At 39.6% G+C, this 22,040-nt stretch overlaps 1 long non-coding RNA gene across 6 annotated transcripts in view; it reads right to left on the bottom strand.

The window, feature by feature from the left end:
• Positions 1-5,105: 5,105 nt before the first annotated feature.
• Gm32076 overlaps positions 5,106-22,040 on the bottom strand; it is a 38,039-nt gene continuing 21,104 nt past the window's right edge. For 2 of the 6 annotated variants that reach the window (XR_385772.2, XR_001782140.1), the window contains exons 4-5: positions 21,675-21,783; positions 18,202-19,248 (exon numbers count right to left, since the gene is read on the bottom strand). This is a non-coding gene — a long non-coding RNA (predicted gene, 32076). Of the gene's footprint in view, positions 7,150-7,489; positions 7,558-9,644; positions 9,740-18,201; positions 19,249-21,674; positions 21,784-22,040 lie in introns of those variants that run through there. The other 4 variants (XR_876965.1, XR_876964.1, XR_876963.1 and 1 more) reach the window with 4 other exon arrangements.

Here is a 22,040-nt window from a genome sequence, read left to right as displayed (position 1 = left end):
TTTTTTTTTGGAACCATTTGTAATCCTTTATCAACTAATGCCTATTGTAAATCTCTATAACATAGAAGCAAGTTCTGAGGATCGTTCCCTGCTAATAAGATATCATCCATGTAATGTATACCATATATTATTGGCCATCAATGTCTTATAGGCTGAATGGCTTGTGCTACAAATTTTTGGCATAATGTAGGACTGTTAGCCATGCCTTGAGGAAGAACTGTCCATTAATATCTTTTCAGTGGCTCTTTAAAATTAATAAAAGGAACACTGAGAGCCAATCTTTCACAATCCTGAGGATGCAAAGAAATAGTAAAGAAACGATCTTTCAAATCTACTGCTATTTTATAACATCCTTTATGAATTTCTCCACCTGATTGATTTTTTTTTAAGATTTCAAAACACTGGCCACAGCACACAATTCAATTATCTCTGCTGAAGCAGGAGGGAATTCAAAAGAATAAACATGTGATCCAATCATATGTATTTCTCTCCCATAGAGGGGCTGTTTATAAATACAGTAGATGTATTATTTATGGGATACATGCATAAATTTATAGAAAATACAAAAGCATGCATAGAAGCAATTTTAACAACTTATCTCTTATATAGTGATTATCAATTTTACCTACAAAGTTTACCATGTAATAGACCAAATATCAAAATTTTGTAATAACCAATTTAATTGCTGTTTGAGACAAGAAACAGACATGTCATCAGGTTTTTAAGACTTCTTTTAAAAAAATCTTCATGATTTTATCTTACAATTTTTGACTAACACCACAACAGCTTCATAATAGGATGTTAAAACTTTATTTGGAGATGAAGAAAGATGATTTCACATTAATGTTCTCTTTTACCAAAGAATTGCTGTGGGAACATTGAGATACAATAACTAAAATAAGCAGCTAATGTTTAATTACCACTGATTACAATTGATAACAATTGATTATAGAAGCTTCCTCTACTCTATATGGAGTAGGCAGGCCAGATTGTAACGCCTTTAGAAGTTCCACAGCCTCATTGACAGTTCATAATCTTAAATTTAAACTTTATTTTGAGCAACATCTGAATAGATCTGTAATAATGTTGTTTTTTTGTTAAAAATAATTCTCAGGAGGCAAAGAGAGGTGAAGTCCCAAAACTTCACTAGGCAAGGCTTGCAAAACAAAAGAAATGCCATGCAAGCCTCACCGAGGCTGCTCTGAGCTTTGCATTAACTCAAATATAATCTGAGCATACTGCCAGAGTCCTGGCCCAAAGATTATCCCTTCTGCAGTGAGGACAGATTCCAGGGGAAAAATTCGACTGTCTGTCTATGCCTCTAATTTTTGGACAGTCTTTCATAAGATGATTTATACTTAACCTTAGTGCTGGAAGCAAGGCAGCAATGATAGCCAAACTGATTGTATGAGGGTCCAATTTCTACACAAAGATGAATATATCCAGATAAGTCTGTCTTTGTTTTGTATAGCTGAATGGCTTCAGGGAGCTGCATTAGTGTTCTCATAAGTTAGACTCTTGTAATCATCCTAATTACAATATATAGGTGAGTTCAAAATCATGAACTTGCAATCAAACTGCAAACTGCACTCAATGGAACACTGTCATTTTTAATCGTAATTTTTAAGTTTCTTTTGCAATATTAGAATATATCCATGCCACGGACCAGGCCTAATTGGCCCCCCACAACCCATGGGAATCAGGGGTTCGGATAGATGGGCATAGAGTCGGCAGGAATTGACAGACAGACTTGACACAAGCGAGTGTGGATCTGAATGTAATTTGTCAAATCAAGCACCAAACTTTTTATACAGAAGAGAATAGGGAAGTTGGGTGACACACTGGCAAGGTACAAAGAGGTTACTGAATTCTTATACAAAACAGAGGAATACAAACATGGAAGAATGGGCAGGAACCAACTGGGGTAAAATTCAATGTTAACAACTGGAATCAAAAACAGCTCCACCTAAGGTCCACTTAATCTTAGAAGCCAGGGGCAAGGGCTTCATGCCCTTGCATTAGTTCCTACTCTAGTCTATTGTATAGTCCTCCTTTCCCCCCACCCCCAGACCATTGTAAATACTTGTGTACGGGTGCAACTCAGCTATCTATAGTTCTAAGTATCTACTCTGGTTCCTCTTTAGGTCACAAACTTCCTTTTTCCTAGATAATGGTAAATTTTTGTGTAGGGCAGTGACTGAGCTATCCATGCCCAAGTTTGGATCAAGGACTGCCTAGCATCTAACTTAGCTATATGTCAAAATATCAATCCTTAGAAGCACTTGTAATAAAGCAATGTTAAGGGAAATCACACAGGTCCGTTTACCGACTAAAGCAAGGACATTGGAGCATTGGTTATACAGGATGCCACGGTTCCAGGAGACTAAGTTTCCATGAACTTTTCACCTGAGGACAGCGCCCAGGTTTTCGGGGCCTGTTGTGCTTGTCACTACTGGAGTGGATGTAGCATATCCATAACTTTTGGAAAGCAAACCCCAATTTTAAACAATTTATTCTCTTTAAAAATCAATACCAAAAATCATCACCTTCACATTATGAAGTTTGGCTACCAATTCTTATATATGAATGAATGATAGTGCAGCTTTTCATACCTCATTGAAGGGCCATTTCTATCCTTTATAAATCTAGTTTCTAGAATAATAATTACACAAAATATTATCCCAATTTAGAAGTATCTTTAAAGAACTGTTTTCCTGGGTTCACTCACGCCACGTGTTGTTCAGAATGACTCCAACCCTGAGTTACTAATTTTAAGCTAACTTTCTGTTACAAGCAAAAATCTGTTGGCCCCTTTAAGAGCTTCTTGTGTAGATAATCAGCCTCTAGCAGGGCTTTTCCAGCTGTACTTGACTCCCAGCCACACCACAGTGTAACTTATCAGTTTCTGCTGTGCAAATTGAGACTACCTTTTAAACAAGTTAAACTAAATCAAAGAATGGACAGCCAGCAGATAAAGTTATAACCATTTTTTTCAACATGAAACACAAAACAACAATCATTCAAACAACAAACAAAAACAAACACAAATAGACAGACATATGGACAAATTGGTGCACCAAGGACAGACAATAGACAGGGAATAGAACTTGATGTCTCAAAGGGACCCAGATATCCTAAAGAGAACTAAGACTATCTCCATAGGAGCCAGAGAGGAAGCAGGACGACTCCCAATTTCCTCCTGTCCCTAGGAGAGCTCTGAAGTTGTTTATTTTCATTTTCTCTCTTTTTTTGCTAAAAGATCCAAAACAAGGGATAACTGCTTTTCTGAAACCTATCCTCTCTCTTTCTCTCTCTCATGTTCAAATTCTAATTCTTTATCTCCTTCTTCTGGGAATTCTGCCAGAAAAGGGAGAGGAGGCACAGTGGTAGCTTCTGATAGTTGCTCCCCAGCACCCTGCTTTTCTAACTTTCCTAATTACTCCTCAACTTGTCAAATTCTTTCATTTATATACTTACCATTCCTACTTCTGGGAATTAAGAACAACATAAATGTACTTGAGCTAAGAGTTTTTCTAACACCTGTTATTTTGTTTTTGTAGTTTTGTGTTTTACTCTTTTTATTTATTTTATTTTATTTTAAACCCTATTCCTCCCACCTGGAGCAGCTCTTGGCTGTGAACAAATTTTTCTTAACCCATATTCCTTGTGTCTTGAGGGATTCCTTGCAATCCTGTTAAAAACAATTCATGTTTACTTAGTGCTTGTCCCATAGTATAGCCAATCTTCCTACCTTTCTCAGATCTGTCTCACAGTGTGGGTGACACTGTGGTGATCTCTGTGAGGATCTTCACTCACTTCCTAATGAAGTGGTGATCCAGTGTGGACCTTCACTTACCCCCTGAAGAGGCAGTGGTTCCATGCAAGCCTTCACTCACCTCTTTTTGAAGCAGTGACTCAGTGAGAACCTTCACTCACTTCTTGATGAAGCTGCAGCTCAATGAGAAGAATGGTCTCTCTCAGACCCCAAACCCAGAGCCTCACGTTGTCTCCAGTCCCCTCCCCCCACCAGACCTGCAGGGACAATCAGCAGGGACCCAGGGCAGGAGAGAGAAAGAGAGTGGGAGGGACAAGAGACACGAAGAATGAGAGCAAGCCAATCATACTGATCAAGCTCTGAAAACTTTATTCAGGAGTGGCAATATAAGCATAAGCAAGAGAAGGCTCCGAGGATGGGGGGAAGAGCCCGGGGGCTCTCTGAAGGTCAGGTGGCAATCTTCAGCTCCTGGAACCAACGGTCACAGTGTCCTCTTTCCCCATAAACATTCTTACTGTTATGACCACGAATGTTCTCTCAGGATTGTTTCTGTAAGGTAGAAAATATCCACAAGGCCATGGATGAGGTCATGGTTCCCGGCATAGAATCAAGTTGGTATTGACCCAGAAGTGTCATCCCTGCTGGTAGCTTTTATATTGAGGGAAGCACCAAGCATTCTACTGGAGAAGAAAAGCAATCACAGATATTATACATCAATAAGTCCTGTAAGGTACAATAATGGCCTACACAGCAAGTTCCTATTGGCAGAATATTAGCATAAATGCCATGGGAGTAATCAGCCACTTCCTGGGCTGCTCAATAAGATAAAACCCATACCTGATTATTTATTGGGTCCAAGAACCTATGGATAGATGTGTCATAAAGTTTAGGTTAGAACTTAATACTATTACTAATTAGTGAGACATAGGATGAAGCCATCTTCTAACAGCTTTTCATCAAAGCCACAGATTTGTGCATCTAGTAAACATTTATCAGGGAAGCTTCTCTTGGCAGTAGGTGGTGACTAACAAAGAGACCAACAAATGTTAAAGATGGAGAGGACATGTTACTGTAGAGTACTCAGTCCTCAAGGGGACATCTACATCATATTCATTCATTTAGAGAGTAAAGTATCATTTCAGAAGTTGGGGCTGGAAGACTGCAAGGGTTGGAGATGTTGGATAACTTCAAGAAAAGAGGGCTTTCCAGAAACCACAGGGCAGCTGCACATATGAACTCAATGCAGTGTGGCAGCATGCATGGGTCCCATGGAAGCTCCAAAGAGACAAAATCCCAGCATCAAAATGGGGAGGTGGGTGTAAAGTCTGACCTTTAGCTGTGGAGCAGTGAGTGGTTGATAGCTGCTCAGAAAGGAGAGTCACTTTTCTTTAGAGGTGTGGCTCTTCTTAGGTGGAGCACTCTCCAGTGGATGGTCACACAGCTGAGATTATGCAGGCAGAAGGAATTGTATTTGGTGTATTTTAAAATGATGACTGAGGACACACGATCGTTTGGGTATTGAATGGGAATGATTCTGGGAGGAAATGGGGAAGATCATAAATATAATCAAAACACACAAGCCACCATCATTAAGAACTCCAGGAAAATAAGAAATGCTGAGAAGAGAAAGAGTTTTCCCCAGAGAGGAGCTTCCTAATTGGTTATCCAGTACAAGTTGGTTTGTTCCGAAATTATAGGCATATAAGTAACACAAAACATATGTAGCAATTTATTTATCTATGGATATGTGTGTGAGCATGTGTGTGTAACAATAACAAAGAAAATGAATTTGAATTTGAGATGGGTGATGGCAGGGCTTGGAGTCAAGATAGGAAAGAGAGAAAATGACGTAACTGTACTATATTTCAAGATATAAAAGCAAAATAAAACAAAAATTTAATATTTGAAACTCTCAAAACTTAAGGAAACCAAGATATTAAAAATCTTTTCAAACATGTAGTTCTTATATTAAGTATTATTAGCACAATAAAAATGGTGATAATAAATAATACAGAGATCAGAGGCATAAGATGTGAATGAATTGTTCTCAGATACAAAGTAGGTTGTTCTGTGGTGTGTTTTGGGTTGTCAAAATGATTGAGCATGGTACTGTCAAAATTAGTTGAGGCCAGGGATGCTCAATGCATCGGTGGGATAGTTCAACAAAGTGAAGGGTCATCTTCTATTGCACACAACAGTGTCACACACAGGTTAGAATTTGTGGCACATAGAGATAATACAAGCAATTGTGATCACACGGTAGTGGGTAGAACTGTTGTTCCCCACCACAGACAGAGTTATGCTAGGTACAATTGCCAGGCATGTGTATAGCTGTTCAGCTCTGAATGGTATCTATAGGCATTGGAAAATATTATAGTTTTTTTTATTCTACATACAAATACACAAGATTTTTACTTTCATACCATTTTATAACCACTGAATTTCTTAGGAACACAATTATTATGTAGATGGAAGAAAACTTTTATTTTGTCAGGAGTTTTCTTAAGAAATTTTCACCTGTTTTAGCCAGGATCTGATCAGTAAAGAGAAGCTAAAAGGCAAATGTTGAATATACATTATTGACTATAATGTTGAACTGGCTGGGAAGAGTCTAAAGCACCTGACAGTTACAGGATGCCTCTGTGCATCCGCTTGAGTCAATTTAGACTCAGCCCTACTAGGGCAGGGTTTCTCACTGATGGCAGCCGCTTCCATCTACCAATCTTTGAATAGATTCAGCCTTTAACACAAGACATTCCAAGGTTATCTGCAACCCCAGCAATGTGACTTTCCTGAACATCCCCATTAGCCCTGCCCTTTCTTCCCTCTAGGCCTCCCACACCCCAGCATCTACTTGCCCATATAACTCGATCAAATACATTTTTACCACTTAACCTGGGCCATTTTCCTTGGGATTTGAGCTTATGATGCCCCTCTTCCGCATGCATGGGCAGCTTTAGGGGAGATGAGCTTTTTCTCAGGCAGCTTTTCTCTGAAAAGATCAGCTTCTCGTATGCCCAGGGCCGTTTATACCAGTCCCTGCACTCAAACTTTCTCCTCAGTGGTGTCAGAACAGATCAGTGTTTGTTAATATGATGGGATCCAATTTATCCATTCTTAGGTTAGCGTGACACGCAGAGAATTGTTCAGATGCTGGGCAGAAGCTCCACGTTTAGATGAGCACGCTCTTTCAATAAAAATAACTCAGAAGTTTCCAGAATGCAGTAGAGCAGTGGGGCTGGTAGCCTTTTTTTTTTTTTTTTCTTTTTTCAGATCCTCGTGCTCACGCTGTAAATCATGCTAGGGCAGCTGACATTCTTCTAAATGGGTGGCTAAGAAATCGCCCTTCTTTTCGGTGACTTCCCAGTGTCTTCCTGTGGGCAAGCGCAGAGAGGTAATCGTAAGCAGATGGGAACCCCCAGGCATAATTGCACACTCTTCATTTATTATAGAGCTCTGTGCAAGGAGAGGAGGAAAAGCAAGCAGGGGAAAAGGGCAGCTTTTGTGTCATTTTGCTGCTAGAGACAAATTGGATACAATTACAATTAGGACGCAGGGGATGTGGATCCTGGAGCATTCATCTTCAAATATTGCATTTTAAGGTGATTCCCAGTCATGTGGTAAGATAAGAGGAGAACATTTTGAGACTATGGTCAGATGATAGCAAAGGTCTAAGGTGTTCTAGTGCAATTTCCCTGAAAACCTAAGAAATACCATTATACTTTGAGGAATTGTCCCACGTAGTCTCAATATTTGTCTTCTGTGAAGTTTCTCCACTGTGCCTTCAAAAGAGAAAAAGGAATTATTTTTTCTTTATTTCAGTCCACTGGTGAGACAGAAAAATAAGACAAGTCATTCCAGATTATAAAATCTGAAATTTAGAAGTCATTTTTTAAAGCATGCTTAGATCACAGAGACGTGGGACAATGAAAAGTGTTAAATTGTCGATTCCCCCTTTCCAGTACAGCATGAAGATCTATTCTATCCTGCTATTTGCCTGGACCCCAACAACAAGCTTTGCTCCCAAAATTTTGTGTGTAATGATATAAGATTAAAAAAAATTCCAAAATGATTCAAAATCCATGAAACCACACTGCTTCAAACACAAGGGAAAGGGGTATATGTGGTGGCGATAATATGGACAAAAACTACTTTCTGGCAACTTGACTGGTATTTTTTTTTTTTATCTAAAACAGAAACCTGAAAGCAGCTAAACATTAGCCCTGATCTCCTGTCTCTCTATGTGTAGTGTAAGAGAAAAAGTAGAGATGAAATCCTTTATTGTTTATTTAAGTTACAGATGAAATTAAACCCGTTTATGGATACAAAGACTTCATTGGTGCAAGGGAGCATGTGAGTGCGCATGTGTGTGCTTGTGACTTGGATGACATCATCCCTCCTCACACACATCACATCAATCAATATAATGGATTTTCTATTGATAACAGCTTGGAGTCTAATGGAAAAAAATACATTTATCTGACAAAGCAGAGCAGGTTACAGTTGTTAAGCGATTACTTGCTCTCACTGTCTCCTGCCTGGATTCTCTGTACTTGGTTTCCCAGACAAGCAGAATGGTAATGTCCTGTCTGCTTCTGTCAGCAAGGTCGTTTTATAGGTCTGAGACCTCCATGAAGCACAAGGTCTCCAGCCCTCAGTCTCCTAAGCAAATGTGATTGCATTCCGTCTATCCTGGGATTCACTAAGGGTTGTCACACATTCTCTGATTACAGACACAGCACTTCTGTTTGCAGAGTGATCCTGGAGGTTAAGGGTCACACTCTATTCGCTTCTCTCCCCAATGCTTAGCCAGGTTCTTGGCCTTTCCTGTCATTCGATGAGTGAGTGCACATCCTGCTTGTGCTAGGCATGCTGTTGGTCCCTTTCAAAATGAGAGAGGATTATATATTTATAGAAATAAAACAAAGCTTTGAGGATATCCTTGTTTCTGTTTTCCTCAAAATCTTTCTGCTTGTGCAAATCTTAACCACTTCAAGTTCTGGATACAGGAATGCAGTGCATGCGTGTGGCTTTCGCTTTTGGGTTAAGTGACTCCCAAGTCCCGGAGCCATGATTTATAGCACCTATTTTCCAACTCTAATTATTTCACTGCTTTTCCCTGGAACATCTCCAAGTTCTCAATTGACTTATGTTTCAGGCTCCTAATGACATGGTATTGAAACCCTAAATGACAGAAGTGCCTTCATGTTTTTATGTGCAGTACTAGTATTTGTACATAAATGTCTTTCACCTAGTCAGTATACACATAATAGCTAGGCTCTTTGACCTAGCGCTGGACTTTGAAGTTTTGGGGCAACTGTCAATGATATTACAAGAGTGGAGAGGCTTTTTATGTCAATAAACAATGCTACCTCTCATCAGGCTTGGTTACATTAAATTAATTTAATAGCCCATCTGCTCCATGCATATAACAAGTTTAATTCTCATTCCGCATTATACTATAATGTTCAAAGAAGCAGAAAATGATCTAGTGATTTTTTTTTGAATTGTGTACTTTCAAATTTTATTCTAATGTGGAGGATGTATTCTTGATCATCAGCTAGTTTCATTTTTCTCTATAATGTCACCAGGATGACTTAAGCGTAAAATATTAATAGCACATAGCTACTTAAACACAGTAAAATGATATCTCTATGATATGCCTTCTTTCTCTGAAAACATGCTCTCAGATCTTATTTGATTTGAATGATAGCGAGGAAAGATAGGGAAAATCATCACCCACGTCCATGTGATTGATCCAGGGTACAAGTACAGTTCATGATCAACCCAATCAGGGACTGGCAAGACGGCTTAGGCAATCCTAAGGGCTCATGTTCAGTACTAGAACACATCTTAATTGGTGGCTCACATTTGCAACAGGGCTGGAAAAGTGGACAGAGAATGATCCCTGGGGCTCAGTGGTCAGCCTAGCCTGCTTGGTGAGTTCCATGCCAATGAAAGGCTCTGTTTCAAAAAGAAAAAAAGTTGTTAGTGTCACTTGAGGAATGACACCTAACATACTTGATGTTGATCTCTGACCCCTGATATTCATAGGTTCATGCACACATGTGCATGTACACACACACACACACACACACACACACACACACACACACACAAAACAAATCACACACACACACACAAACACACACACACAGCACACACACACACATGATCACAGCAACATTATAAATTAATAGATGGCTAAATGTTCTGATTTGTCGTTTGAGTTTTTCCATCAGATTTTTCCAAACCATGGGCAAAATTGAGCCATTACTACTATGTAAGACTCCTAGATTAAAACTTTTACAAAAGCCAAAATAGGGTTATAAAAATTAAAGGATATTATGAATATTATTTTAATGAAGTAATATTTTACACGAATATTATATCATTATGTAATATGAAATAATTACACCCTTAATACAATCAAAGGATTGACAGTAATGGTTCCTCACAGATTAATATAAACTTTGTAGTCTGGAAGAAAAGCCAAACATTAAACATTTATGTTAGCCAGTGTTCTCCAGAGAAACAGAAGTAATAGTGTTCTTCAGAGAAGCATATTTATTAGGGAGAAATTGGCTTGCACATTGAAAGAGGTTCAGTCCAAGTCCAGCTTATTGTAGATGCAGGGAGCTGGTGTGTAACTTCAGGATGAATCTGGAGGGCAAATCCAAGAGAGCTGTTGGTTCAATCTGAGTAGAACAGTGGCTGTTATGGTTTGAATATAAAATTCTCCCTGTAGGCTCATTCATTTGAACACTTGGTCCCCAACTGGTGTCTGTTTTGGGGTGGGTCTAGGCCAGCAGAGGTGTGTCACTGGGGCTAGATCTTTAAAGTTTGTGGCTCAGGCTAATTCTGGTATGATCTTTGTTTCCTGGTTGGCATCATATAAAAACCAGCTGGTGCAAGCTCCTGCCGTTGATGACTGATTTACTCTAGCCACCAAGTCTTCCTGCCTGACCCCAATAGGCTATTCCCTCTGGACACAAGTGAAAAGAGGCCTCTGCTTCCGTGAATTCCTCGGGTCAGATATTTTTGTTTCGGGGATGAGAGAAGTAACCAGCACCAGAGGGGAAGAAGACAATCACGGCTCCCACTCAAGCACTGGGCCATGAAGATTTCCTCTTAGCCTTTTGGCTCTCATCAAAGCCACTGGAGATTTATGGCCTACCTATCATACATCTACTGCTTTCTTCAGAGCATGAAATTCAAATGAGAATTTCATCCAGAAACACATACATATACACACGTACAAGCATGCTCACGTGTGTGAGTGCAAATGAGTGTACACACACACACAGACACACACAGACACACACACATGAGAGAGAGAGAGAGAGAGAGAGAGAGAGAGAGAGACACACACACAAACACAGACAAAGACATAAACACACACACCACACACACACACACACACACACACACACACACACACACACACACACACACACAGAGTAATGTTTAGTCAAATATCTGGGCATACTAAATCCTGGCCAACCTGAAGTATAAATCAGTCAGCAGTCAAAGGAAGCAAGGCAGATAGGTTTCCTCCTGTTTTGTCCACGTGCCTCTGTGGCTGTGGTGTAAACTTCAAGACATCTTCAAAATTCTTCATTTTGGTTCCTCAGAGAACATAAATTGTGGCACCAATGTAGGTTCTAAACTTCTCTGTCTTACCAGGTGCCAACAGATTTATTTCTCAGGATAAAATTCTAAAGAGGCTATAAAAAGCTTAATGTAAACCAGGCATTATTGATACTTTCTAGTATCATTATGATAGTTTTTTTGAATTACATTATTTTTAATGCAGGGCAGCAAACATATTTAATACTTATAAATAAAAAGCAGAACTCTGTTTTAATAGTTTTAAAAATATTGATCTTATTACACGATTCTTTCTTCTGAAATGATGGTGAAAGTTTTGTCAACTTTTGTGAGAAAATTTTGTTTTCTTACTTTAAAAATTATTTCTTTTAGTGTTTCTACTTTTGTGTATGCTTTCCTCATATTAGTATCCTGCAACTCTTCCTAAATCTAATTCCTTTTCTTTACTCACCAAATGTGTTTTCTTAAAGACAAATGTGGGATGCCTAAAATATTCTTGGATATGTACACATTTTATTTAATAATCATATATGAATAAAATGTGTTGAGATCCAATTTATACTACGTTTCTTCCCATCTATTTTATCTCCTATCCCTCCCTACTTCATATTCTCTCTTCCCCTCCCTCTGTCTCTATGACTCTCTGTCTTTGTCTGTCTGTCTGTCTGTCTGTTTCTGTCAGTTTAATACTGAGTCCATTTAGTGTTGCTCATATCTAAATAGGAACAGGAAGATCTACTGGAGTGCAGATAGCCTCTCAGGACCACATACCCCAAGAAATTAACCCTTCCTTCTTCAGCAGTCATCAACTGTCAATGGGTCCTCAGGGAAGGGTGGGACTTCAAGAGCCATGAAGAGTAAGCCAGTAAGCAGCATAGCTCGGCTCACTGGCCACAGTATCATCAGGTTTCTTCCATGTTGAGTTTCTGTCCTGGATTCCTTCAGTGATGGAATACAACGTGGACATGGGATGTGTAAGCTGAATAAACCCTCTCCTCAAAAGCTTGCTTTTGGTTATGGTGTTTCATTGTAACAATAGAAACCCTAACTAGGACATTTATTATATATTATTATTTTTCCTTGTTGGGATCATAGCCAGTAACAACAAAACAAAAAACAAAACAAATCAAAATACCTACAAACTTCTAAACAATGAAATAAAAATTCATTTCCTAATTCAAAATCAAAAGTGATTCCATGTGAATTTTTGTCCTTTAAAGAGTTTTATAGTTTTTTATTCTATTTATAGTCTACCTACCTACCTACCTATCTATCTATCTATCTATCTATCTATCTATCTATCTATCTATCTATCTTTTACATCTCAATTGTTGCTCCTACTCCTGGTCCTCCTTTAACAGAGTCTCTCTCCCTAACCCCTTCTCTTCTCCTTTGAGAGGAAGGGACCCCTGGATATCCCCCCACCCTGGTGCACAAAGTCTTTGCAGGGCTAGGTCCATCCTCTCCTCACTGAGACCAGGCCAAGCAGCCCTGTTGGGAGAACAGACTCCACAATCAGCCAACAGCTTTGGGGACAGTTTCTGCTCCAGTTTTGGAGGACACACATGGAGACTGAGCTATACATCTGGTACACATGTGCTGAGGGCCTCTGTCCAGTCCATGTATGCTTGTTGGTTGGTGGTTCATTCTTGAGAGTTCCAAAGCGTCCTGGTTAATTGACTCCTTTGGTCTTCTTGTGGTGATCCTATTCCCTCCAGGGCCGTCAATTCTTCTTCTAGCTCTTTCATAAAAGTCCCTGAACTCCTTCTAATGTTTGGCTATGAGTCTCTGCATCGATTTCAGTCAGTTGCTAGGTAGAGCCTCTGAGAGAACAGTTATGCTAGGCTGCTATCTGCAAGCATAAGACAGTATCATTAATAGTGTCAGGGATTGGTTCTTGCTCATGTTACAGGTCTTGATTGGTTCTTGCTCTTGGGATGGTTCTCAAGTTGAGCCTTTTATTGGTTGGCCATTCTGTCAGTCTCTGCTATATCTTTGTTCCTGCACGTATTGTAGGCAAGACAAATTTTGGGTTGAAGGTTTTGTGGGTGGGTTGGTGTCCTTATTCTTCCACTAGGAGTCCTTCCTGGATACAGGAGATGCCACTTCAGGGTCCATATCACCCACAGTTGGAGTCACCCTCATAAACTCCTTTCATCCTCCCTCATCTAAGGCTGTGGCACTTCCTAGAGATGCCTTGGTCCTCCTCCCCTAGATTTACATTCACTCTCCAGGCCCTCTCTCTTTGGCTCTTCTTTTCCTGTTCCACTCTCCATCCCCTCTCCTACCCAGTTTCCTCCCTCCATCAACCTCTGATTACTGTTTTACTTCCTCTTTTGAGTAAGATCCAAGCATTCTTCCTTGGCCCTTCCTTGTTAATTAGCTTCTTGGGGTCTGTACTGGTATCCTATACTTTATGGCTAATGTCAACTTACAAGTGAGTACATACCACTGGCATGTTGAACTAATGGCCAAATTATTGGTCTTTTTTATTTGACCATGATCTGCTTGGAGGATTACTACAAAGTCAGATGCAAATAACCATGGTACTTTTTACAGAAGGAAGTCTTTGAGAACAGTTTTGAGGAAGGCTCTTTTGACCTTGTTATCACTTAAACTTCTAGGTAATGTAAGATTTAACTTACTGCTTTTATAAGAACACCTTTCTCTTCTTAATTGCCTATAACCAGAATAGTTATTGTTTTTAACACTGTCTGTGGACTTGTCCATGTTATTCCAAATGAAGTCATCTTAGTGATATATGCAAGACGTTTTCTTCTTGAGTCTACCCCCACCCCACACCCCCAGAGACATTGTTTAGATATGAAGGTGAGGATAGCAGCCTGAACTTCACTGCATGATGCTTCTGATTTAGAGAAAGGATGTTGGACTGGAATGGCTGTGGCCTTTGGTCTGGGCTTAGAATTTTTGCTCTATAAATGCACATAGGTGAGAGTGATCAAGAGCTGTTATCTTTATCACACCATACCCAAGGTAGACATTCTATCATATGAGTAGGGCTTGGGTAGAAGACATTCCCAAATATCTCAGCTTTTCTTGCCTAGAAGAGTGATTTATAGCAGCACTAGAGAATATAAAAAAGTTGCTGTTCAGATCTTTAAGAGGAGACATAATTGTCTTAGACTCAAGGCTAATGAGACAGAGATGAAATCTTGACTTCATGGCCACATCGATTTTGAGTAAAACTTGTATCATGCTAGCCAGGTACAGGAGAGGAATGTGTTGAAGCTCAAACATTACAGACTTACTTTTCTGATAGAGATTTAGTAAATTTTCTCACTAAATGTGCCTTCAGATGCTGTGTGATCTCCAAACTACTTCCAGAGTTGTTTTAAAATAAACAGTTATGGTTGTCTCACTGGACAGAGGTCCTAGTGTTTCTTGTGCTGCAGTTAGTTCTAGATTAAGATTACCTTGTCATTCTTAACTCCAAGATAAACTAGGAAGCTTAATTGGCCCTGGGAGATGAAATCCTAGAACAAGAGTTTTGGTGGTTATTTATTGCATCAGATTTATAAAAGAAAATCTCACAATGGTGTGATGCCAGGTAGGGGTTGGAATAGCTTGCCAAGCCATACAAGAGATCCTCCTACAAAAGTATTCTTCTGCCAGTCATTTCAAATTGAATTGTTATGTTTTGTACTGTCAGTATCTTCACTCATTAAATTATCTATCTCTTCCCTGTGGGCATTTTTGTTTGCAATCCTTCATAATGAAACATCTTGGAGTTAGCTTAAACAGTATGACCTCTAACACAGTATATTTTGTTTACCAAACAGCTGCTTCTCACATTGGTGTTTCAGCTTCACTGTGTCTATGATTTTTGCTCCAGTACTTATTGCCTTAACTCATTCAGAAATAGGTCAATATTACTTAATGAGGGTTATCTTTTGTTCCACATGACAGTAAGTAGGCATTCCTCACTGTTTCCTTTTGAAGACCTTTCTGAGGATTTGCTTTGTTATTTTCTTTCACATCTCTCAGTTTTATAGAAATGTGTGCCTCCAGCTTTCTTGGCAGGCTGACCTTGGCAAGACCAGGAATGTCTCTTCTCTACCAGTAGCCCTCCTCACACCCTCTGAAGTCTTGACTACTATGCATCAGGGAAGACATTTCCAGCTTCCTTCAAGCTTGCGCTATATCATGTAACCAAAGTGTGTGGTAGGTGCAATATGGTCTTATCTTATAGATCTGGCAGGCAACCAAGAGGATTGGCAGGAGCCTGTATTGTATTGGGTGTTACTGGGGTTTCTGTGCCTGTGGGGAAAAACAAATTTCACACCTGGAACTAGAAACTACATTCAGTAACCCCATGCTTCTAGGAGCAGCATCATCTAGCTATGCAGCTTAACTCCCTCCAACCCATCTTGTGTGTGTGTGTGTGTGTGTGTGTATACATACATATATATATATTTAATTTGGGTTACAAGATACCAGACTTCCACATAGTAAAGTTATTTCTCCTTTGCCATGATAACCTCCTCCCACCATGTCCACCTTCATCTTCTAAGTTTCATTGGCTTCTTCCTGCTTTAAACTTTCCATTAACTTACACAATTTCCCCTCTTTCCTTTCCTTTTTTCCACTTTCTCTTTTAGACATCATCTCCCCACATTCCTTTCCTAGTTTTCTTAAGTTCTATAGGTAGTCTATGCTAAACAGAACTAGAGAGTTGATGCTGGTATCTGCATATGAAAGACAATATGCAGTATTTGTCCTTCTGGGTTGTGCTTATCTCACTGAGGAGAAATTTTCTGGTTCTATTTCTCAGCAGATTTCATACTTTTTTTCCACCTAAATAAAATTCTATTTTGACATGAACTAGATGTCCAGTATATATTCAGTAGTTGTTGGTGATTTAGGCTGTGTCCATTCTCCTGGCTAGAGAGGACAGCACTGAATATGGGTCTATAGTATGACTTAAAATCCTTTAGGTAAATGTCCAGGAGCTGTGTAGCTGGGGCCTATGTTTGTTTCATTTTTAATCTTGAGAACTCTCTAGACTGACTTCCAAAGTGTCTATCTGCACCAGTTTACATCACAGCATCAGTGTGTAAGGATTATCCTCTCTCCATATCCACAGCAGTAGTTTGTTGTTGGTATTCTTCATGATGACCATTTTGACTGGGGAAAGGTGGAGTCTTAATGTAGTTTTAATCTCCTTCTCAGATTGGCTAGGTATATTGAGCCCTTTTCCATTTGTTTCCTAGCCACCTGTAATTCTTAATTCTTCTATTGAGACCTCTCTGTTCAGTTCTGTATTCCATTTTTTTTGTTTATTTTTCATTAGATATTTTCTTTATATACATTTCAAATGCTATCCCGAAAGTTCCCTATATCCTCCCTCTGCCCTGCTCCCCTACCTACCCACTCCTGCTTCTTGGCCCTGGTGTTCCCCTGTATAGGGGCATATAAAGTTTGCAATACCAAGGGACCTCTCTTCCCAGTGATGGCCAACTAGGCCATCTTCTGCTACATATGCAGCTAGAGATATGAGCTCTGGGGGTACTGGTTAGTTCATACTGTTGTTCCACCTATAGGGTTGCAGACCTCTTCAGCTCCTTGGCTGCTTTCTCTAGCTTCTCCATTGGGGGCCCTGTGTTCCATCCTATAGATGACTGTGAGCATCCACTTCTGTATTTGCCAGGCACTGGCAAAGCCTCACAGGAGACAGCTATATCAGGGTCCCTTCATCAAAAGCTTTCTGGCATTGTGCAATAGTGTCTGGGTTTGGTGGCTGATTATCTGTATTCCATTTTTGAATTGGGCTGTTTGTTCCTACCAGTGGAATAGTGGATTAACTTTTATGGGGGCAACCAACAGTCCTTTGACTAGATTTTAGATTTACACTAAGGCAGGAGACAACCACCAGGTGACAACATAGGCCTTGAGAGGTTGTAGATCTGTTTTAAGAACTTATTGTTGTTTAACTAAACTGACCTAGCATCAAACCGTCTTCTACACACCTCTGCCTGCATTCATAGACAAGCTGCTCTTATCCTGAGTCAGAGATATCTTTCCTTACATTGAGTGGTAGTGAATGCAGAGACACATGACCACCCAAGAAGCTGAAAATAAATGATGACTGTGGGCTCATCCACAAACAAGATTCCTCCTCCAAGGCTTAGGAAACATGAAGGAAGGGGAGTCAGAAAGTACATCAGAGCCAGAAGGTTGGGTGAATTGTACAATGCCATTCTCTAGAGCTGTAATTAGTTTGCAATTGCTATAACTATTAGTTTACAACACATATTTGCACTAGGCGAACACAAGATTATGTATTTTAAATATATCAACAATCAGCCAAGACGGGATTGGGGTTTGTAGAGTCCTGCCTTTTAGTGCGGAGCTATTAAGAGATTCAGGGAGAGCTTTGTTTTTCCTTGTGTACCCACTGCTGAGTCTACTGGGATGCATACTCATGGTTATACAGATGGGCCTGATTTGTGGTGGGTCAAAAACAAGACAAATATGAATGAGTGTGAGAGTGATTTGCCGGGAGGGGGGAGGTTGGACAGGATGACATGGGGATAGGAATGAGGGGGGAAAGGAATGGTGAGTATATACTATAGACACGTATGAAACTGCCAATGAACAGATTCAATTGAAAACAAATGATACAACTGTTTATATTGCCTATGTAAATTAAATTCTATTTAAATGAAGTTGATCTAAAAAGGAAATTAGTGATACAAGGCTACACATATGCAAAAATATTATATAGACATTATTTATTAAGTTAGAGAACATAATATTTGAATACAATATTTGCAATAGCTGTTAATCATGGCTGTATTTTCCTGACATTGAAAACTTTCTTTTGTGCTGAAATTTCAAAATCTCTATTGCTAGACATTCTTCAAAATTTGATTAGATAATACACACTTGAAATACGTTGTTTTTGTTGCATAAGATATTTCTGAAAGGCTCAAACATTTTTCTTTCTAAGTTATTTAACTAGCATATGAATTTCTCCTTCCAGTAATCCAATTTTAATTCTTTAAAAATATTTATTCTGTTATAAATAATGAAGCAATATATTTGATATGCAATAAAGCTGTGGGAGGTCTGAAGAGATAACTTAGTAGTTAAGAGCATGTCCTGCTCCTGCAGAGGATTCAAGTTCAGTTACCAGAGTCCATATGATGCAGATCACATTCACCTGTACATTCAACTCCAGCTTCCAGTGACCCAGTGCCCTCTTCTGGTCCCTGAGGGCCCCTGCATTCACATCTACATATGACACCCCCCAACACACACACACTTAAACATAACTAAGTGTTACAACAGCAAATGTTTCAAAAAAAGAGAACATAATATAACCATTTATTTTCAAAACACTTGCTAACATTCTGTCTCATATTTAGTAGCAGCAGCAATCATAAATATTAGTGGTAAATTTATGATGTTTAGGAAATGACCTATTCAGATCATACCAATTATTAGGCATGTGACAAAACCATTGATCCAAGGACCAGAGATTCAGATTTCAGTCTTGATGATGTATAGAGTGTCAAATAATCCAACCAGAAAAGGGCCACAGCAATTTGATGTAGGAGTATTGAGAAATGAAAACAATTTCTTATGGGGAGACTTAAAAGGATTTGATATTATTCATGGACCCATAGTTCTCCATCAGAAAGATGAAAGATTCCTAATTCTGGAAAGTGGATGGAATATAAAATCAGGTGAACTGTTTATGAGCTTGTAGTCCATGATTAGTATGTCAAGGATAAGGTTTGGAGGAATGAATAAGAGTCTGGGCATTAGAATCATCCAGACAAGTTATTGAGGCCAGCCCTGCCATGTGCCAGATGTGTGACCAGGCCAGCATTGTCCATCTGTGAAACAGAGATAACAATAATGACTTTGTTAAAGGAAATGAGGACAAACATGTAAAAATAATTTAGCACAGTGGCAGGAAAACAATGAATGGCAATAAAGAACAAGTCTTACAAAGGCGATCAATCATCTGAACCATCCACATCACAGCTGGGGTGATTGCTTGTACCGCGCCTGTCAATAGTCAGTCATGGGTGGAGAAGGGACTTATGGGGTCTTACTCCTTCCTGGGGAAGTACTGGCTATTCATGGACACTGGGAGAGGAGGAGTCATTGTCTGTAATTGTGAGCTCCTCAGGCTTCATGGGTTAGCTGCACACCCACACAAACACACACACACACACACACACACACACACACACACACACACACAGATATGAATGTGGGCAAGGGACTTGTAGGGAGTAGAGTTGCTGAGGGTGGGAGAGAGAATGGAGAGCAATCAGAAAGAAGCTCTGTTTTGCTCTACTACTCATATTTTATAAACAGTGCAGATCACTAAGAGCAAATGCTTTATACTAAACATAGAATTTCAAAGATGTCAGCATAGGAACAAAAGTACCCAGAGAAACCTTTATACGTCTCTGCTTTAATGTACTTGAAGCCTGATGGCCCAATCAAAGCCCATTAGTCCTTTTTTCAAGTGTTTGGGCTCAACAGGAAGGCCATAGATTTTTCTGTTTGCTGACTTGTGACCATAATGAAATCAGGCATATCTCAAAGATGTTGAGTGAAAGAAGTGGATTCGTCCTTCTGGGATAAGATTAGCTCTTTCTGCATGTGTAAGGAATGGTACTGTCCTGAGAAGTGTAAGGACTGCTGTGGGGTAGCCATGTAAAATATTGTATCATGTATTGTACCAAACACAGGGGAATCAGTTAGAGCAGTGGAACAAATGAGGCTTTTGAACTGTAGATATATCTGATTATTTTGAATTTAAAGAGCCAAATATGTAGAGTGGCTGGTATAGTGGTATGCTAGCTTCTTCTGACTGTAACAGATATGTTAGTTAACTTCCAAAGAGAAACATTTATGTTGGCTCCTGGCTGTGAAGATTCTAGTCCGGGATCAGTTGGCTGTTGCTGTTTGCCTTGTGGCAAGGGGTACAGTATGGTGGGGGTGACTGGTACAAGAAGACACTCCTGTCATAGGGTAGAGGCAGAAGAGACAATGAGGAAGGGAACTGTACTGAAGACTACACTTCCTGTCGCTGCGGCGATCACTCAGTACAGCACTCGCTGTGCATGTTTCAGGCCATGAAATTGATTCTCAAAAGCCAGGTAAAAGAGCCAGGTGTGGTGTCATGTACTTATAATCTCATCAGTGGAGAGACAGAGACAGGCAGATCCCCTAGGCTCACTGGACAGTCAGCTTCACCTTGTTGGTGAGTTCCAAGCCAATGAGAGATCACGTCTCAAAATACAAGGTGAGTCTATGGTGAATAGCACAAGAGGAATGACATCTGAGGTTTTCCTTTGGTTTTCCACACATCTGTATACATTTGCACATGCACAGACTTGCAAAAGTGCATGTACACACACACACACACACACACACACACACACACACACAACCTAAGTACATTCCCAATCACCTTAAGATCGCTCATGAGACCTCACAGCTTAAAGTTCCAACCGTCTGTAAGAGCACCTCTGCATATACTAACCTGTGAAAATGTAGTCCTTTGCAACACAGGCAAAGAGACTCATTTGTCTGTGTGTGTGTGTGTGTGTGTGTGTGTGTGTGTGTGTGTGTGTGTGTGTTGCTTGTGTCTTCCAGGTCTTGGCGCACAAGCCTTCACTCTCATCTGAATTCTCTGTCCATCTCTGCTTTTGTCTCTGTATCTCTCTATCTCTTGTATGGCAAAAGAGGCCTGAATTGCTGAAAATGTTTAGATAAAATTTTCTTCCTAATAATCCAGTCCCCAACAGACTAAAAATCTCTTCTTTAAAAATCGAAGCAGTTTAATAAATATTCAAAGCACTTTAAGTGTCCAGATCCTTATAAACTTACCAGCAGTGTTCTGCATCTAAATCTAATTATGTGCCTCAGAATAAGTAAGCATAGAACTAAATTATTCAATCTGAATCTGGACTTCTGATGCATTTTCTTTGAGAAAAAGATCAAAGCCTTAAAATTTTGTCCTCTTTGCAGACATTCCCAGAAGATAGTCTTTAATGACATTTTCCACCTTTGCCTAAGAAAAACAACGCACAGTCAGCATGTCATTAACTGCTTGATGTCTTTGGAATATAGTTTAGATTAAGTTTTCAATGATTTGGGGACTGGCCTTTGAACATAGCTTTTTAAGAAGCCTCACCACAAAACCTGATCCTCCTGAGCATCAGCAGAGGAACATCCCACCAGCCATCCCTCCTTAAGATTACTCCTCGCTCCCTGGCCAATGGAAGAGTTAAATGTCTACCTGGCTTTGGCTGCACAGGCCTTTGTTCTCTTCTTAATTCTACTGTTCTTTGATTTCATCAAAAGATGTATTTTCATATGGACTGATAAGGCACCTTGGCATCAGGCTCCTGGAATTAGAACAGGCACAGATCTGGCACAGACCTGATGAAACCTCAATTATGATTTATGTCTATGCAACAGAATTTCCTATTGATTACTTGCAAGGACCATGATAAAGCAATGTTAGGCTCGAAGCCAGTCCTTCCCTGCGATAATCTTTCCTTGGGTTTTATGCTCTGTGCCGCTTCTTGAGTTTTCTGGACATTTGTAAACATCAATTGTTCAGAAAAAGAAATGAACATCAGATATGCAAATTTGTTTACAA

This window comes from Mus musculus, chromosome 17 (assembly GCF_000001635.26).
Source record: "Mus musculus strain C57BL/6J chromosome 17, GRCm38.p6 C57BL/6J".
Classification (NCBI taxonomy): domain Eukaryota; kingdom Metazoa; phylum Chordata; class Mammalia; order Rodentia; family Muridae; genus Mus; species Mus musculus.
Note: the sequence above shows the minus strand (reverse complement) of the source record. Positions and strands in the feature narration are given on the sequence as shown.